Here is a 21,348-nt window from a genome sequence, read left to right on the forward strand (position 1 = left end):
TAATCTCATAAAAAACAGGGTTTAAGAAGAAGTATATAAAAATAATCATCATGGTGACCTTCAGAGGTCATTGATTCCTAGACATTACCCAATATAACATTTAGAGAACACTGCCAGACCAAACTGTAGAAGATGAAGTTATATTTTCTAAGTACAAATGTAAAGTTATAAAAAAAAAAAATCTAGTAATGTTAAAAACGGTAGCACATGTTTACAAAAAAAAAAGTGGAAGTCAAAAAATGTAAAAGGAAAATGTTAGTGGTAAATACTGTGGTAAATGTGTGGACTTTGCTACAAAAGAAGCAGAATTGCGTCACAGTCGAGTCATTTGGATGGTAATGTTTTTACACTGAAGGTTTCTCTACTATACAGACCGTATTTTCACGGCTCAGACAATTACCTGTCAGAAGGTCAGATTGACATTGGTTGTATATCGAAAAACAAATTATTACAGGCTACCACCATTTAAAACATAGCCTTTAATTATATCCATAAATAAATAAAAAATAATCCATATAGCACTGCAAAAATAAAAAAACAAAAAAAGTTAAGAAATAACAAGAAACAAATAATATTATTACTGAACTCGGGAAGTGTATAAACAAGGGCATAGACTGATGAGTATTTGGGGTACTTTCCCTGAGTCTCACCCTATATATATAATATCCTGCCTATAAACAGAATGGCTGCCCCGATAGGGGCTATCCTGTATGAGGAACCTCCTAAATTCCCTAGGATGGCCCTGATGAGGGGAATGGAAGGCAACTATTATAGGTTGTTAAATAACAAATTAATAGCCATAAGTACAAAAAAAAAAAAAAGTATTATATCAGAATCCTATACCTCAAGTAAGAATAGGTGAAGAAGATAAAAACAAAACAAAGTGTATAAGAAAAATTTGATCTCAAGTGGCTATATCTCAAAATCATATAAAAATAATGTCCCTGTCCCAATGCGTTTTGCCCATTCAATGCAGAAGGTTCATCAGGGGACCAAAATCAAATGTATATACCTAAATGGATAAACTAATCCCGCTTAGATTATTCAAATGAGCGAACATAAAGCGGACATATAATTATATATTGTCAATACCAAAATAGTATATTCCATGAGGTCATCAAAAAGATAGTCACTGGTACTCATTCCCCCCAATTCAGATACAAAATATAACTAGTATGCAAGTTTGCTAAGTCGTGATGTATATCAAGAGTATACTTGCGTGCCCCTGAGTATGATAACTCAGAAAAAGGACTCAGTGGTCACGAGTAGCCAAAAATGAAGAGGGGGGGCAGATGGAGGTTCTGTCCACGATGGTGTAGTGCTAGTATACTCTTGATATACAGTACATCACGACTTAGCAAACTTGCATACTAGTTATATTTTGTATCTGAATTGGGGGGGGGGATCAATGAGTACCTGACTATCTTTTTGATGATTTTTCTTTTCTTGCTGATATTTTACCATTGTGCCTCATGGAATATACTATTTTGGTATTGTCAATATATAATTATATATCCACTTTATGTTCGCTCATTTGAATAATCTCAGTGGCATTAGTTTATCCATTTAGGTATATACATTTGATTTTGGTCCCCTGATGAGCCTTTTGCATTGAATTGGCAAAACGCGTTGGGACAGGGACATTATTTTTATATGATTTTGGGATATAGCAACTATTGAGATCTAATTTTTCGTATACACTTTTTTGTTTTTATCTTCTTCACCTATTCTTACTATACACATTTGGTACCTTGAGGTATAGGATTCTGATATATAACTTTTTTTATTTTTGGTACTTTTGATTATTAATTTGTTATTTACCAACCTATAATAGTTGGCTTCCATTCCCCTCATCAGGGCCATCCTAGGGTATTTAGGAGGTTCCTGATACGGGATCGCCCCTTTCAGGGCGGCCATTCCGTTTATAGGCAGGGTATTATATAGGGTGAGACTCAGGGAAAGTACCCAAAATACTCATCCGTCTATACCCTTGTTTATAAACTTCCCGAGTTCGGTCATAATATTATTTGTTTCTTGTTATTTCTTTACTTTTTTTGTTTTCCTATTTTTGCAGTGATATATGGGTTATATCGGTGGTGAGTGCGGTGACATCATCGCAGGTCCTTTTGCAGGTCCTGCAGAAAGAAGAAAGAAGAGGATACCAGCTGCGCGATCAAGTAGATGAGGTGAGTTTTTTAAAATTATTTTTAATCCCTCAATGGCCATTTTATTTAGCATTCTGTCTTAAGAATGCTATTATTTTCCGTTATAACCATGTTATAACGGAAAATAATAAAGTGAAGTTCGGGTCCCTATTGACTTTAATAGGGTTCAGGGTCAAGTTCGGATCAAGTTCGGGTCCCGAACCCGAACTCTGACCTGCAGTTCGGTCGAACCCGGCAAACCCGAAATTTCACGGGTTCACTCATCCCTAATGAAGACCAATGTGGATGTAGGCCTGAATGAATGTGATGTCCATCTTATGTATACCTAACACACAGTTAATAGTGACCTTTTATTGGCCGTGTTGGTTAATAAGAAACATTTAGGGAAAAACTACCAAGAAAAATAATTTTGTCCATTTTCCACATTCATACTGTATTGATCGCCATTTTGGTCATTGGAATATAAAGTGGCTCTAATTCATAGTTTTAAAAAGTTGTAATCTTAGTACAGTTTATCAGGTATGTGACTTTTTTCTACTCAAACTTTCCAAGGTCTTAAACATGATTTCTGATTGTTTCAGTAATCCCTGAAACTGTGCTCTTTACACGGACTTTGTTCGTGTAAGTCATTTTATACTTAAAGTGCCAAAACTGACTTTTTCTTCTTTTTTTTTTCTTTTATAGAGGGCGTAAAATAATAACACTAAATGGTGAAACATCAATCTATAAAAAAAAGATATATCAGTTGTTTCAAGTAAACACCTGCATGAATATTTGATAACTAAAATGCCTTTTGTAAATGTCACATTTGTTTACATTCTACTAATATCTTAATTTAGAAACAATCAAGTACCAGATGACATCTTTTTAAATTTCTAATTTTCTTACTTGCTAAATGGGGGGGGGGGGGGGCACTGATTTCTTTGTGAGGCTGTGCTTTATTGAATAAAGAATATAAAATATGACTATGTTTTTCAACGAAAAAAAGATCTGTATGTAAAGTATTGTGTTTAATAAAATGTTATGCAAATGTTTTCAGAAATTAAAAAACTTTGTAAATTGCTATAAATGTATTTTATCTAAGTAAAATCGATGCTACTGTGTGAGTTTATTGTGTAAAACATCACAAAAAATAAAGATAAAATCTATGAGACCTTTTGTATTCCCATCTGTAAAATTGTTGAAAGAAAGCTTCAATTTGATGGGGTTATTCATTATAATTAAAAGTTAATGTGGCTCTTTATGTAAAAAAAAAAACGAATAAAACACAAACAACGATTTGTGAACTCTTTTAACTAGTCTCTGATGAACATTTCCATCATCAAAGCGGTTATATCCCACAAACAACATTTATCACCTACCCTCTTCATGCATCTATACAGTAAATATACGGTAAATACATTTAATCCACAGCTAAGTCTACAGTGTGCTCCCAACACTTCTGCCAAAAGGAATTTAGGAGAGAGCGTGCAGACAAAGAACATTCTCCTTCCCCAGTCCTCACGATCTTCAGCCCAGCTAGGTGCATGACCTCACATACACAGATACTGAACAGTAAGCTCTGGAGAGGGGCAGGACTTAAGACCCCAGTCCATTAAAATGTCACAGATCGAAAAGTACTGTTTTAGGAGTCCCTGCTCTGACTTCATTTATAGTTTAGGATTCCCTGCTCTGACTTCATTTATAGTTTGGAGGAGTCCCTTCTCTGACGTCATTTATAGTTTAGGAGTCCCTGCTCTGACTTCAGTTATAGTTTAGAACGAAGTCCTTGATCTGACTTTATTTATAATTTAGGAGTCCCTGATCTGACTTCAGTTATAGTTTAGGAGTCCCTGCTCTGACTTCATTTATAGTTTAGGATTCCCTGCTCTGACTTCATTTATAGTTTAGGATTCCCTGCTCTGACTTCATTTATAGTTTAGGAGTTCCTGCTCTGACTTCATTTATAGTTTAGGATTCCCTGCTCTGACTTCATTTATAGTTTAGGAGTCCTGCTCTGACTTCATTTATAGTTTAGGAGTTCCTGCTCTGACTTCAGTTATAGTTTAGAAGTCCTTGATCTGACTTTATTTATAATTTAGGAGTCCCTGATCTGACTTCAGTTATATTTTAGGAGTCCCTGCTCTGACTTCATTTATAGTTTAGGAGTCCCTGCACTGACTTTAATTATAGTTAAGGAGTCCCTGTTCTGACTTCATTTATAGTTTAGAGGAGTCCCTGCACTGACTTCATTTATAGTTTAGGACTGGAATCCCTGCTCTGCGACAATTTAAAAGTTGAGATAGAATAAAAGTTAAATATACAGGGGTATCACCAAGCATTGTGCATACTCTCATCCCCATAGTACAGACTCCATGTATGGAGACAGACAGAGAGAAGGGACTCCTAAGCCAAATATGGAGTCAGCACTAGGAGGATGAGAGTATCCCCAAGGCTTGAGGATACCCATGTGTCTTTAACTTAAACAGGTTCTGACGTTTGTTTAAACTGATGATCTATCCTCCGGATAGATCATCAGCATCTGATCGGCGGTGGTCCAACTCCCGGGACCCCCGCCGATCCGCTGTTTGAGAAGGCAGCGGTGCTCCAGCCGCGCCGCGGCCTTCTCACTGTTTACCGCTGGCCCAGTGACGTCACGACTAGTATCAATGGCCTGGGCGCGGCTAAGCTCCATTCAAGTGAACAGAGCTTAGTCACTCCCAGGCCAGTTGATACTAGTCGTGACGTCACTGGGCCTGCAGTAAACAGTGAGAAGGCCGCGGCGCTCCTGGAGCGCCCCTGACTTCTCAAACAGCTTATCGGCGGGGGTCCCGGGTGTCGGACCCCTGCGGATAAGATGCTGATGATCTATCCAAAGAATAGATCAACAGTTTAAACAAACTGCAGAACCCCTTTAACTATATATTTCACTTTTATTCTACCTCGATTTTTAAATTGTCACTGGCAGCCATTAACAGAGGACCTTCTGTATTAGATGTAGATGCTCTAACCAGTAAACTAAAGAGCCTACTGTTATTCATAGGAGAATTTTCTCTGACTAAAATACTTAATAACATTTTTTTCATGTATAGTGTATTCTCATGTACAATGTTGTGGTATGTACAGATACATCTCTATATATATACCAGTAAATTGGATGCATGTTTTTTAAGGATATAAGCAGAAGTATACTTTATATTATTTTTTTTGTAATTGCAAAAAATTTAATGATCACAAAACTGTCCATTACCGAAGGAGAAAAACTAAAATAATAGAAGAGGTATTTTCATCAAATGATGGAAATGAATGCCTCCTGATGGACCACACTGACTATAAAATGCATGCCTCCTGACTACTCTTACTATTAAAAAAAATATCTTGACCTTCACCCATTTACCCACCTTCTATGTTAGTAAAGTGCAACTGCTGCTTAAAGATATGGGGCTCTGCCTGAACACCATATTTTTAATGTTTTAATGCCAGACAACTGGCTTCAATAAACTGATAAATCTCCTGCTTCACTTCACATATTACAAAGCTGTCTGCTTGCAGCTGCCATTAGAGGGAGCCCAGTGCATAGGGGTTTATACAGTTACCATTGGGCACAATGGAAGCTATAATCAACTCTTTGCACTGAGATCCCTCTAGTGGTGGCTGCATAAAAATGCAGTGTTTGCACATTGGGGAAAGAAGGAGTTCAGATCTGGGACCCTCCTCTCCCCAGGCCCTGTTGTAGTTGCCTGGTTTGTCTCCATTGAAGGTACCCCACTGGTTCCCACCACCTCTGCTTAAATTCAGGTGAGATCGCAGAGGGTCCCATAATACTCTTTTAACGGGAAAAAGTTGTGTGTTGGTTATGATGCCAGGATGTTAATTTTTTGTCTATATCATATTAAATATATGGAGAAGAGGAGGAGTTGCTGGGAAAATGCAATGCAGGTTAAGGTGAATGTCCACCTTTTATATCTTGTTCCATATATGACTGAGACCACAGATTAGCTGCAGCAGACATGTGCCATATACAATACGGCTACATCACCACTTCAACCTGTAAACTGAAACTAGAGGGAGGGCCAGAGCTGCGTTGCTTGAAATGGCAAGGACTGAATTATGAATATTTATTCTTTTAATATTTAATTACATTTGGGGGCACTGGAGAGTTTTATTATAACATGGACAACCCCTTTAAGTTTACTGTTGCCTTTGAAATTATACATATTAAAGATATTCTGCTAAGTGCTTTCATTTAGCATGCCGGTTAAGCAACGGTTCATTATTAGTGTTGAGCGAGCATGCTCGGCCGAACACCAGTTCGGCTCGAGCATCGTGATGCTCGGCACATCGCAGTATTCGGCCGAATACCTTGTGTGCTCGAGCCCGATGTTCGAGTCAGTGCATTTAAATCCAATTTATCCTCTATTTCTGAAAAGAGGCCGAATACATTAGTGGCAAGGACTTTAACCACTCAGCTATAAAGCTGAATGATTAACTGTGTCAGAAAAAACTCATAGTAGTTTGTCATGTAGTAAGTATTCCTATACAGCAGAAGTATCATTTCATATTTCACTGCAGGTTAACATGTAGCTGTATAGCGTAGCGGTTAAAGTTCTTGGCTCTAATGTAGAAGGTTGTGTGTTTAAATCCCGGCAGAAAATTTTCAGAAATAGAGGCTAAATTAGATTTAAATACACTGGGTGTCCCCAAGCACTGACTCCATATATGGACATAGCTATATATGGAGTCAGAGCAGGGACTCCTAAGCCGCGGACTCACACTGGGGGATTCCCTCACTGTACAGCGATCTTCTGCATAGACCTCAGTGGGACCTGGCACCCTCCCCTCTTCAGAGCAGGGGGTGCCTGATTTAATGCTCGGTTTCTCCCATTGACCTCCATTGTGCTCGGGTGCTCTGTAGAGCACCCGAGCATCGCAAAGTGTTCTAATCGAGCACCAGAGCACCCGAGCACTTTGGTGCTTGATCAACACTATTCATAATTTTTTTATAGCATATTTTTGCTAAAATAAATAAATAAATATTTGATGAAACAGATGGTAACCAAGATGGGAAAATATAATTTTATCTCTGAAGTTCTATTAAAAGTAAAGAGTGATTACAGTCTTTAGGTCAAGGCCTAATGCCCCGGAGCACACTTGAAATGGAATGGGTAATGAGCACATTCCTCTGCTGAACTAGTTTTACTTTTAACCGCTGGCTACATCACTTAAAATACTATATTTTCTTTTACTAATAATTTCACAGCCATGTGAGCACAGACTGCACAATTATGTAGATGAGATGATGTGCTTGCTTGAAATGTTTCCTTAGCTTTTAAAACTGCAGGCTCCCTCGTCGTGAAAACCATTAAGACCACACAAGAACACTCACCTTTCCTGTCATATAAAATAATTGCATAAACACTTTTTATCCTAATATAACAGGCCTGGATTTTAATATATTTAATTTTTTAAGTCTATGTGAAAATTAGTACATACAATAGATATCTACAGTATAGGTGTTTTTAGAGACAGTCTTTTTTCTTCTGCATGAGAGCTAATGTGCATAAATTTTCCCATAGAGCATTGCCTGTAAGACTCCCTATACAGGTGATGGTGATCTCCACAAGGAGAAACAATACTCCAAAGCATTGGCATATCTAGAACTGACTTGGCACCTCTGCAAATTTTTGAACAGGCCTTTTCACTCCCCCCTTCTCGGTCCCATTAACGCAGACTTCCGACCGGACCAAAAATCAAATCACCCCTCTTTCTCTCCTGTAGGTGCTCTTCGTGCAGCACTCTGTCTAGGCAGACACTAAACTGTGACCTGATTTCGCACAGCAGCAGGTCATAGTGTGCTCCTATTTCCCATCCGGAAGAGGTGTGCTACCTGTACTTTGGGCTCTCCAGTTGCCCAGAGAAGAAGACCAGGGAGCGGTGAGTAATTCCAGTGCTAATACTAGGGGCACCATACTCACCACTAGAGGCGGCCTTGCGGTTTTCCCGGCGGTCGTTTTGCGGCGAACTTTGCTCGTTCGCGGTTCACCGAACAGGCGAACATATGGCGATGTCCGCCGGCGCCATATTCTTTTGTATTGTGCAGAACTTTGACCCATGACACATCCATCAGGTGGGACAGGACAGCCAATTGAGACATTTCAGAACATGGACACACCCCCTACCCTATAAGTAAACCCGATCTGGCCGCCATTTTACATTCAGTCTTTTGCCAGTGTAGGGAGAGGTTGCTGTGTGGAGCAGGGACAGACTGTTAGGGACACCAAACGCTAGCTAAAAGGGCCACAACCGGTGTGATATACCAGATGCCCCCCCAAAATATTTATTGAGGCAGGGGTGTGATATACCTATAATATACTTTCTATATACTGCATTTGTATTGTGCAGCAGTTATGTGCAGTTCTGCTGCGATACTGCAGATACACAGAGTGACAAAGGCTATTGGAACAAATTATTTCTACTGTTGTGATTTACCAGTTTCCCCTCAAAAAACTGATTGAGGCAGGGGTGTGATATACCTATAATATACTTTCTATATAGTGCATTTGTACTGTGTAGCAGTTGTGTGCTGTTCTGCTGAGATACCGCAGCTATACAGAGGGGCAAACGCTATTGGAACAACTAATTGCAACTGGTGTGATATACCTGTTGCCCCAAAAAAAACTGAATAAGGGGTTTGATATACCTGCTTCCAGAAAATAATTATTAAGGGGTTCTTTATACCTGCTTCCACAAATACTGCTCTTCTATAGGGACTTTGTCACTGGGTCATTTTGAAAATGACAGGCAGAGAAAGAAGTAGGCCATTCCGCAGGGTTTGTAGGGGTCAGGCAGGTGAAGAAGTTGGAGAAAGTGCGTGCGAATATGTCAAAGGATGCACCAGAGTTGGTTGAGTGGCTCACTCAGCCTTCCGCTTCTGCACTCTCCTCATCCTCTGTATCAGCACCCTCCTCACTCTCTGTTGTGTGCACCCCAAAGACACCACCACCACCATAGCCCCTCCACTCGAGTCAGAGGAAGTATTTTCCCATCCATTCCCAGACCTTACAGATGTGCAGCCATTCGTGGCATCGGATGAGGAAGAGGAGGTAGCACTACGTGTCGATGGACAACACGTGGGTGCCCACAAGAGAGGAAGAGGAGGAGAGTTCAGAGGGAGAGATGGAACAGCAGATAGGGAGGAGAAGGAGGAGAAGCAGGCAAAACTCACAGTGCACAGGAGGCAAAAGGCAGATTGCAAATGTATCTGGAGCAAGCCATCCACCATGCACGGTCCCATCTGGCGCTCCCCGAATGCCGGCACATGGCTCTGCTGTGTGGGCTTTTTTTTAATGTGTCAGCTGCTGACAATAGTGTTGCCATCTTTAGCCTCTGCTGTCAATGCATAAGTCGCGGTAAGCCCAACACTCACCTAGGGACGACCTCCTTAAGAAGGCAGCTGGCCTCCCATCACCGAGCCAAGTGGGATCAACACCATCAGAACCAATAAAGCCACACTCCCGGTGCTCCACGTCCTGCCTATTCTCCTTCTCCTCTCTCCTCCCATTTGTCCTAACCTAAACTCCACTTTCCACCGTGCCATCTGGCAAAAGGCAGGCTTCCATGGCCCAAATGTTTGAATGTAAAAAGTCGATGACGCCGGATAATCCTCTTGCCCAACGGCTGACCGCCAGCTTGTCGGAACTGTTAGCCCGCCAACTACTGCCATATAAACAGGTCTTTATAAAATTTGTGGCCATTGGCACAACGCAATAGAAAGTCCCCGGAAGGAAATATTTCTCCCAGAAGGGCATCCCAGAGCTATCTGGCCATGTTCAGCGGCAAGTAAATGTATTTCTGGCACACAGTGTCGGTGCCAAGATACATCTGACCACAGACATGTGGTCTAGCAAACACGGGCAGGAAAGGTACATAACTTTTACTGCCCACTGGGTGAACCTTCTGGTGCTGTCAAGCATGCAACCCATGGCATCCATGTGGATTTGGTGTTACCGCCACGGATTGCATGCAGGCCTGCCTCTTCTTCTCCTCCTCCTACTCCATCCTCCATCTCCTCCTTCTTTTCCACTGCTACCGCCTCTTCCACTGCACCCCCCCCCCCAGCTCCCTAGAACCTATTCAACGTGCCAGGAAAGACGTTGCCATGGTGTGCTGCGGCTGTTGTGCCTGGAAGCAAAGAGCCACACCGGTCCTGCACTTCTTTCAGCTCTGCGGTCACAGGCCAAACAGTGGCTAACCCTGCTCAATTTGACAGTTGGTAAAGTGGTGTGCGACAATGGTGCCAATCTGCTGAGTGCGCAGGACCAGGGCAAAATGACACAAGTTCCGTGCACTCAGTCTTTTTGGGTATGAGTCTATCAGCATGGCACATTTTGACTTGGCAAGATTTGCCCACTCTTCTTTGCAAAAACAATCCGAATTTGTCAGATTGAGAGTGCATCTCCTGTGCACAGCCCTCTTCAGATAAGCCCACGGATTCAGGTCTGGGCTCTGGCTGGTCCATTCCAAAACTTTAATCTTCTTCTGGTGAAGCCATTCCTTTGTTGATTTGAATGTATGCTTTGGGTCGTTGTCATGCTGAAAGATGAAGTTCCTCTTCATGTTCAGCTTTCTAGCAGAAGCCTGAAGGTTTTGTGCCAATATTGACTGGTATTTGGAACTGTTCATAATTCCCTCTAGCTTAACTAAGGCCCCAGTTCCAGCTGAAGAAAAACAGCCCCAAAGCATGATGTTGCCACCACCATGCTTCACTGTGGGTATAGTGTTCTTTTGGTGATTTGCAGTGTTGTTTTTGAGCCAAACATATCTTTTGGAATTATGGCCAAAAAGTTCAACCTTGGTTTCATCAGATCATAATCATAACACCTTTTCCCACATGCTTTTGGGAGACTTCGGATGTGTTTTTGCAAAATGTAGCCTGGCTTGGATTTTTTTCTTCGTAAGAAAAGGCCACTCTACCCCTTAGCCCAGACATATGAAGAATACGGGAGATTGTTGTCACATGTACCACACAGCCAGTACTTGCCAGATATTCCTGCAGCTCCTTTAATGTTGCTGTAGGCCTCTTGGTAGCTTTCCAGACCAGTTTTCTTTTCGTCTTTTCATCAATTTTGGAGGGACGTCCAGTTCTAGGTAATGTCACTGTTGTGCCATATTTTCTCCACTTGATGATGACGGTCTTCACTGTGTTCCATGGTATATCTAATGCCTTGGAAATTCTTTTGTACCCTTCTCCTGACTAATACCTTTTAACAATAAGATCCCTCAGATTTTTTGGACGCTCTCTGTGGACCATGGCTTTTGCTGTGGGATGCGGCTAAGAAAATTTCAGGAAAGACCAACTAGAGCAGCTGAACTTTATTTGGGGTTAATCAGAGGCACTTTAAATGATGGCAGGTGTAAGCTGACTCCTATTTAACATGATTTTGAATGTGATTGCTTAATTCTGAACACAGCTACATTCCCAGTTATAACACACTTATGCAACCACATTATTTAAGTTTTATTTTGTTTTCTTCCCTCCACCTAAAAGATTTCAGTTTGTTTTTCAATTGATTGGTACAGTTTATAGGTCACATTAAAGGTGGAAAAACTTCTGAAATGATTTATCTTTGTCTCATCACAGAAACCTGACATTTTAACAGGGGTGTGTAGACTTTTTATACCCACTGTACCTCCAGACACATAATCACTTGATCTTTTCTGTATGGTAAATGCATCATTTTTGGGGCCTGTAATTTAACTGGCCAACAGTAGAATTGTTATACGGTGACCGCCTAATGTACCTCCAGCCACATAATCACTTGTTCTTTTCTGTACGGTGAATGCATAATTTTTGGGGGCTGTAATCTAACTGGCCAACAGTAAAATTGTTATACGGTGACCTCCTAATGTACCTCCAGCCACATTATCAATTGTTCTTTTCTGTACGGTGAATGAATAATTTTTTGGGCCTGTAGTCCACTGGCCTGCAATAAAATTAATATCCAATGACCATCTAATATACCTCCAGCCACATAATCACTTGATGTTTTCTGTCCGGTGAATGCCTAATGTTTGGGGCCTGTACTCCCGTGGCAGGGTACATTTTTGACAGTTTCCCTTTAAGACGCATGCATATTTTTGCCATTGATCCCTTTCTGGTATATATTTGTGCACTTCTAGTAAGTATTTGGTGGCTGCAAATATGACCTGAAGGTTTTTCAGGTTCACCTGCCATTTAAGTGAATGGGGCCTGCCGCGAACTTGCGGTTCGCAAACATTTGATCGCATTCGCCGTTCGCCGGATATCACTGCTCACCACTCCCAGGGCCATGAAAATAAATCAATTATCCCTACTCCTGGGCCCCGTAGTAGCCGCTTCTCCCTGCTTCCATGGTAGCTACACCCCCTGACCCAAAGGGCTAACCAGCATACTGCAGTTTATTGACGAAGGTAAAAAAATAAAAAAATATATGTCTACAGATGGGTATCTCTTTATTTTGGAGGCAAGTCTAGCTTTGTTAAAATCATCCCTAGTCATGTTTCAAGGCAGCCAAAGAGAGGCAATTTTCTTCCTGGAGGAGAACTAATTGAATACAAACGTATTGCTGCCAATTTTTACAGAAATTCCAGGGAATAGCCTAAGAACATTACTCTCATAGATGAGAAGTACTCTGCAGGTCCAAGGATTTCAGAGGAAGTAGTTCTCCCTAGATTATACAGGTTTATTCCCAGAATAATGCTGGTTAAGACATTACGTTATTGGAAATGTGGCTGCCCATAGAGTACATAACTTACCACGCTAGTCTGACACGGTATCATCAGCACAGCCTGCTACTAGGATTTATCACATCCTACTTGCATGTGTATCAGAGACTGTTTTATTACTGGATGTAAACTGTTATCAAGAACCTGGTTACAGTAAAGTTTACCGTTGGATTTAAACCTGCCTCATTCTTCCAACTTCACACCACTATTACCCTCAACCTCTCACACCATAAAGGTGCTGGCGTCACGACAAAACCTAAACCAGGGGCCCAGCCGCACAAGCACTCAGCACCCATTCACCATCAAGGGCACCTCAATCACCACCTGGCCGGTGTCCCCTGCAACCGAGTGTGCCTCGGAGAATCCAGTGCTGTTCTCCCCTTCACTGCACTGCTGGCCCAGGGAGGCGACTGCTAAACCATGAGTAACCGATGAACTGTAAGTACATTCCGGCCCACAGTGCACCTCACGTGTTCTACCCCTGCGGACTGGCACGTTGCGGTATGGCCAACTGAAGCTAAAGGATAGGGTAAGAGACTAGAATACGGCTTCCCAACAGTATTTGCTCCACTGTTTATCACCGATTTTCAGCAAAGGAGAAAAGCTGAACAGTGAATTCGTAATTATGTCCGGGACATTAGTACTACAGGCTTCACATTTAAAAGAACACTGTTTGACCTTATAAAACAAAATGTTATAGAGTAATGGCTTTATGAATAGATTTCCTATCTCCGTGGCATACAAGTCGCATACAAGAAACCTATTACTTCCTAAGTCCATCTCAGATCACAATTTGCATAACACTTAAAAAACAAATCCATGTCCACGAGCCGCCAAGGCCATTTATATTATTATGACAATAAGAATATTTTGAGGTTAGCAAAGATGACATTTCTTTGGTCTGACTGGCATAGACTGCAAAAGTCTAATCTATATTCAAGGTTCATCAGTGTCATAAATGTTCTAATACCTGTGAATCAAACCCTGGCAATATATCAGCAAATAAAAAAATATATAAAAAATAACCAAAGGGTCAACTAAAAGAAAAGTAGTAAAAAATGTCAAAAACCTTTCCCTATATAATGCAAATGTCCACTAACAATAAATATACATACAGTAGTTATGGGACCTAATAGATTCCCCACTCACCAGATTAATTTAGATTTAAAGGGTTGTTCACACCAGGGACCTTGCAGACAGAGGTTGTACCTGCAGAGGGAATCATACTTACAGTGCCTTGCAAAAGTATCCACCCCCTTGACTTTTTTCCTATTTTGTTACATTACAGCCTTAAGTTCAATGTTTTGTTAATCTGAATTTTATGTGATGGATCAGAACACAATAGTCTAAGTTGGTGAAGTGAAATGAGAAAAATATATAAATAAAACTATTGTTTAGAAATAGGAAACATGTGCGTATGTATTCACCCCCTTTATTAGGAAGCCTATAAAAAGCTCTGGTGCAACCAATTACCTTCAGAAGTTACATAATTAGTGAAATGATGTCCACCTGTGTGCAATCTAAGTGTCACATGATTTGTCATTACATATACACACCTTTTTTGAAAGGCCCCAGAGGCTGCAACACCTAAGCAAGAGGCATCACTAACCAAACACTGCCATGAAGACCAAGGAACTCTCCAAACAAGTAAGGGACAATGTTGTTGAGAAGTACAAGTCAGGGTTAGGTTATAAAAACATATCCAAATCTTTGATGATCCCCAGGAGCACCATCAAATCGATCATAACCAAATGGAAAGAACTTTGCACAACAGAAAACCTGCCAAGAGACTGCCGCCCACCAAAACTCACGGACCGGGCAAGGAGGGCATTAATCAGAGAGGCAGCACAGAGACGTAAGGTAACCCTGGAGCAGCTACAGAGTTCCACAGCAGAGACTGTAGTATCTTTACATAGGACGACAATAAACTGTACACTCCATAGAGTTGGGCTTTATGGCAGAGTGGCCAGAAGAAAGGCATTACTTTCAGCTAAAAACAAAAAGGCACCTTGTGATTTTGCGAAAAGGCATGTGGGAGACTCCCAAAATGTATGGAGGAAGGTGCTCTGGTCTGATCAGACTAAAATTTAACCTTTCGGCCATCAAAGAAATCGATATGTCTTGGCGCAAACCCAACACATCACATCACCCAAAGAACACCATCCCCACAGTGAAACATGGTGGCGGCAGCATCATGCTGTGGGGATGTTTTTCAGCAGCCGGGACTGGGAAACTAGTCAGAGTTGAGGGAAAGATGGATGGTGCTAACTACAGGGATATTCTTGAGCAAAACCTGTACCACTCTGTCCATGATTTGAGGCTAGGACAGAGGTTCACCTTCCAGCAGGACAATGACCCCAAACACACTGCTAAAACAACACTTGAGTGGCTTAAGGGGAAACATGTAATGTGTTTGAATGGCCTCGTCAAAGCCCAGATCTCAATCCAATAGAAAATCTGTGGTCAGACTTAAAGATTGCTGTTCACAAGCGCAAACCATCCAACTTGAAGGAGCTGGAGCAAGGTGGAATGGGGAAAAATCCCAGTGGTAAGATGTGGCAAGCTCATAGAGACTTATCCAAAGCGCCTTGGAGCTGCAATTGCTGCAAAAGGTGGCTCTACAAAGTAGAATAGTTATGCACATTGACTTTTTTTGTTATTTTGTTCTATTTGTTTTTTGCTTCACAATAAAAAAAAAGAAAAAACATCTTCAAAGTTGTGGGCATGTTCTGTAAATTAAATGATGCAAATCTTTTAAACAATACATGTTAATTCCAGGTTGTGAGGCACCAAAATACGAAAAAAGTCAAGGGGGGTTAATACTTTTGCGAGGCACTGTACCTGATCCCAATCACTTTGTTCCAGCTCATTTGCTACTCTGCTGCCACTGCAGGTCTCAGGTCTCCCCTTTTTAACATCTGGTTTGACGCGGGTCACTTGGCTGCATCAGCCAATGACTTTCCACAACAGTGACGTGTCCACCATGTCTCATGTCACTGAGTAAAATTGGTTCCAGTGGCCAGGGAACCAAGGTAAATGGATGTTGATGTGGAGAGACCAAGATCTGCAGTTGTGGTGGTTAAGCAAAGGAGCTGGAACCCTGCAGTGTGGATCCGTTAAGTATGATTCCCTCTATAGGCCTGGCCACACTGAGGGGCTGCCCAAAAGACCCTGGGTGTAAACAACCCCTTTAAAAGTATTCTCTCATCAGGTCAACCCTTGTCCATATGACTATTATAATGGAGGTTTTCCCACTTAGGACTCCCCCTCCTCTATGAACCAAAACAGAGAGCTGGTACTGTATGTAATAGTTGACAGTAGAGATGAGAAAATCAATTCTAAACAAATCGGATTCAACCCAAGTGTTATAAAAATTTGAGGTAGATCTGAATTTTGGGTGATTTGATTTGGGTGAATTTTGGCGAGAGAGAGAACAATTACAATGTAATAAAAAAAAAAGTGAGAAAGAAAGAGAAACAATATGAATTCTAGGAGACCTCAGAGTCATGCACAAGTTTTCAGGCCAATTGGAGTACTCTCGGTTTGAGTAGAATAGAAAAGGACCCTAATTATATCAGTTAACATGACAAATGTCGAACCTGAATCGAAATTTGAGTAATTTCTCCCAAGGCTGGAGGTCGGAGAAGGCATTCATGCATAATTAGCCTGAGTCTTGACTAGGCTTTCAGGCTCAATATTGGTATATTACAGTTCAGGCCACCAGTTGGCAGCACTGAACTGTAATGTTCCATTGTTCTATACAAATTGCAATCTGATGACTGCAAGATGGGGTCCAATTGGGGACCTAACAAAAAGTTTTTAAAAAGTTTAGAAATATATATATATTTTTAAATTCTAATCACCCCCTTTCCCCAAAATAAAAATAAGCAATAAAAAAAACCTCATGGGCATTACTGCATGCAAAAAATATTTTTTTCAAAAGTTTCAACTTTTTTCCAGTATTAAAACACAAGAAAAACAATATAGTTTTATATATATATATATATATATATTTGTGGTCATGGCTACGGCCAAGAGATATCCGAAGAACCCTAGGGAGAGAAACAATGGGAACGACCTAACCCAGCTAGACGTGTCTTAGCTAACCTGACTAAATGGTTTGTTGTGTGCCCTAAGCCATGATCGTGGGTAGGCCTATAAGTGGGCATACCCTGTGGAAATGAGAAGATAAGGGAGGGAGGGTGGGGCACCTGAGAACCCACGCCTGTGAGTGAGGCTGAGGCTCGTATATGAAGAGCCTCCGCCCCTTCCACAAATGCAGGCTGACTAATCAGCCTTACCAACTTGTGGTCATGGCTACGGCCAAGAGATATCCAAAGAACCCTAGGGAGAGAAACAACGGGAACGACCTAACCCAGCTAGACGTGTCTTAGCTAACCTGACTAAATGGCTTGTTGTGTGCCCTAAGCCATGATCGTGGGTAGGCCTATAAGTGGGCAAAAACCAAGCCAAGTAGGGTAGAAAAGGAACTCGAATGGCATGTGCAAACTAATCCCCAAGCCAACTGCAAGGCATCAGGGATCTAGAGCAAAAAATTCGGGGTGTATGAGGCAAGGCCAGAAGGAGACCTACAACCCATCTTGTGGATGACAAGGCCAGAGACATGATGCTCAATATTGCGGATACTACCCCAAAGCGGAATGGAGGACCGGGAATACGTTGTGAAATGGATCATGAAAACCAAATGAACCTTGTAAAGTTTGGTTCTACGGAGTACTGGCAATGCCCTAGCCTAAGGAGATCGTGGGACCGAACCTAACTGCCTAGACTATGCAGGAATGAGGGCCAAAAAGAACTATGTAGATAGGAAGAGAATCCTTGAATAGTTCTCCAGACAACAGCTATCTGCTAGCCGTGGTCCGCGCGTTGTTCTACTGTGTGCCCCTGAGAATTCTTTTAACGCTTGAGACGAGAAGACCGACCTACTATCTGAATCTTCTACCATGAGGAAATGCTGAACTTTGTCCAAAACCAGATTCAACGTGGTTGTAGGGAGTCTGAGGTTAGTGCGGAAAGAAGCTACGAAGCCATAATATACAAGATTCTGTCTATGACCTCCCATGAGTGAGGGAATGCAATTGCAATGAAGCTACCGGCGAAAATGAATTCCTGGTCATGGTAAAAAGGCAAAGACTTTGCGCGGGGATCTGGTTGACAAGATATGATAGACTACGATCAGAGAATGAAATGCTAGAGGGAATTACCCTACTCATTCCTCCTCTAGCAGGGCCTGAACGAAAGCATGAACAATTAAAGCAAGACAAAATATCTGCGTAAGACATGACAATGATGCTGTAGGGCGAACCAGACCAGTTTGCGGTCAAAACATAAAGTGAGCGATCAACATGGATTATTAGGAAATTAGGGAAGCAGGTATGTATGTGATACATACGGGCCAAATCAGCCCAGATGCACAGATGGACAACCAACCAGGCAATCAGCCCAGCAGGACTGAAAACAGTCACCGGGCCCCTGAAGGCATGGGGCCGAAGCCGTCATCGGGCCCCCGAAGCAATGGGGCTGAGAATTCTTTATATATTTTATAACCGGCTTGATAATTCCTGGCCGTGTTGGAGGAGAGGGAATGTTGTACCAGGTTCCTGGCGTGAGAAAGGAGGGACTCTAATCCATCACCTGGGAATTGAAGGCTGGGAGAGGGGACCCCGCGGGATCCGCTTCTGGCATCACCTGGAAAAAAAAAGGGGGTGACCCAGAAATACCGCACCACATAGCCCGGTGAAGGACCGACCTGGCAGTGCCAGGATAAAGTAAACCAGGAAGGGACAGGCATGGGTGGGATGAGTGTGAAAGAGTAGGTGGGCCTGTGCGGATCATGGGGAAGTATCATAATGGATAAAAACCCTGGAAAAAACCCGGAATAGTAGACATGCAGTTAGACCAGACCTGAACGTACCAGGCAGAGAAGGAAGAACAGGGCCTGGACGGACCCGGGGTAATGATACATAAAAAATAAACCAAACGTACCTGTTCCCAGGAGAACAAAATCTAGTTGAGTCAGAAGGAGGAATAACTGAGGAGATGACAGCCTGGGAGATCCAGGAGACAGAGGTAGGTATGAGCCTGGGCGATCCAGGAGACAGAGGTAGGTATGAGCCTGGGCGATCCAGGAGACAGAGGTAGGTATGAGCCTGGGCGATCCAGGAGACAAAGGTAGGTATGAGCCTGGGCGATCCAGGAGACAGAGGTAGGTATGAGCCTGGGCGATCCAGGAGACAGAGGTAGGTATGAGCCTGGGCGATCCAGGAGACAGAGGTAGGTATGAGCCTGGGCGATCCAGGAGACAGAGGTAGGTATGAGCCTGGGCGATCCAGGAGACAGAGGTAGGTATGAGCCTGGGCGATCCAGGAGACAGAGGTAGGTATGAGCCTGGGCGATCCAGGAGACAGAGGTAGGTATGAGCCTGGGCGATCCAGTGGGAAACAGGAAAAAACATAGCATATGAATAAATGAACATACACATACAGAACGGCCCTGCTACCACTACATATCAGTACAGATGACGGCAGGCAAATGGTCAGCGTGCAGTGACTGTGCATAGTGTCTAGGCTGAAGCTGTGTATTTCCAACCCAGGTGAGTCATATTCATGTAAAACACAGCCCAGCATGCGCTCCAACGTGAGGATTTTGCACTGTATGACCAGCTCCTAGCAACCACAACAAGGAATAGAGGAGCTGGTTTAGCTGCAAGCCACTATCAAGAGCGATGTCAGTGTGTGTGAACCTGATCTGCAAAATGCCGCTGGAGGAAGCATAGAGGAACCGGGAGGAGCAAGCACCAGTAAGTTTGAGCAGCAATGACACAGTACTAACCAGGACACCACCTGTAATTCAAAACACAAGTCCGGGAGTGGTTCTCAACATGCGTTCCACGCTGGAACGCACGCCAACCCCGCGACTGGAAGCAGGGAAACACATGAGCACTGATCGGAGGAGCCCTGTGGAGGGGATGGACTGAGGGAAGGAGCTTACCAGTCCTGGAGACGCGTACAGGCGGTGCACAAGCAGCAGACGACTCGGACTGCGGTAGTGAAAGCGAGTTATTAAATTTTTTTTTCCTCTCTCTTTTTTTTTTTTTTTAAAGGAGACCAGTCTGAGTGAATATGAACCAGGATTAAAGAAGACCAAAAAAAATAAATAAAAAAATTCTCCCTGAGGTGAACAGAAAAGTAGGCCTATGGAATGTAACAGACCACCGAGGAAAGGAACGTAAGCCTGAAAAGAAGCCGTTATGTTTGTCGGGAGAGAGGTACCAGAGCGGTGGGTGCAGACTGCCCCGGTGAGATTATTGAGTAAAACCATGACGTAGCAATGAACAGGAGAATGCAGCTTTGAATGGAAGCAGAGTACAACACATGATGTAACAACATATGGGGCTTTGGATGTGAGTGGTACCTAAAAACATGGTATGGGCGCAGCTCTGAGTATGGGAATGGAGTATAGGACAAGATGTAAAAGCAGACATGCGGACACAGCTTTGGATGTGAACGGAATATTAACTTGATGTGACAGCAGACATGGAAAGAACCTGTAGTAGCATAGGACGTGTGAACGCAGCTCTGGGTGCGAGTAGAATAAACCTGATATATCGATAGACGGATGAATGCAACTCTGGTCGAGGGTGGAGTGCAAAAAATGATTTGACAGCATAGTGTGAATGCACCTCTGGGTGTGGCAGAGAATGAAATTGGTAGAACAGAAGCTCTAAATGTGAGTGGAGCATAAACATGATGTAACGGTGAAAGTGAATGCAGCTCTGAAACGAGCCTAGTATGAACATGTTGTGACAGCGGACGTGTAAACACAGCTCTCACAGTGAGCAGAGCAAACATGGTATATCAGTCGACGCATGAACGCAGTTTTGGTTGTGAGTGGAGCAAGGTGTGAACACCAGGGTGGTGCGTCCCGAGAATAAAAATGGAGTAACAGTAGCAGCTATGGCTGTAAGCCGAGAACACAACATGTAATAACAGGCGTTTAATACGGATCCGGCTGTCGGCTGGGTACGGAATGAGATGTAACAGCCAACAGGTGACCGCAGCTTGAATGTGAGACCAATCTGAGTGAATACGAGCCAAGAGTAGGAAAGTGCTGGACAGTAAAGATGTGCGGATGCAGCATAAAGACATGAAATAAAAGCCAAAAGTGTAAATGCCTCTCAGGATAACAGAAGAGCATAAAAGTGTGGTAGGGTTTTTAAGTACATGGAGCAGTGAAATACATTAAGTCTAAAGATGGTGGTAGCGGGGGGAGGGGGAGACACGTGGCAAGGAACAGCTACAGCAAGAGGCCTAAACAATAAACGCTGCGTCCGATCTCCAAACATGACGTCACGTGCAGCCCGGGTAACTCTTCCTTTACAGCAAATCGGCTGAAGTACTTTTCATACGAGATGAACAAA

Source organism: Bufo bufo, chromosome 9 (assembly GCF_905171765.1).
Source record: "Bufo bufo chromosome 9, aBufBuf1.1, whole genome shotgun sequence".
NCBI classification, from domain to species: Eukaryota; Metazoa; Chordata; class Amphibia; order Anura; family Bufonidae; genus Bufo; species Bufo bufo.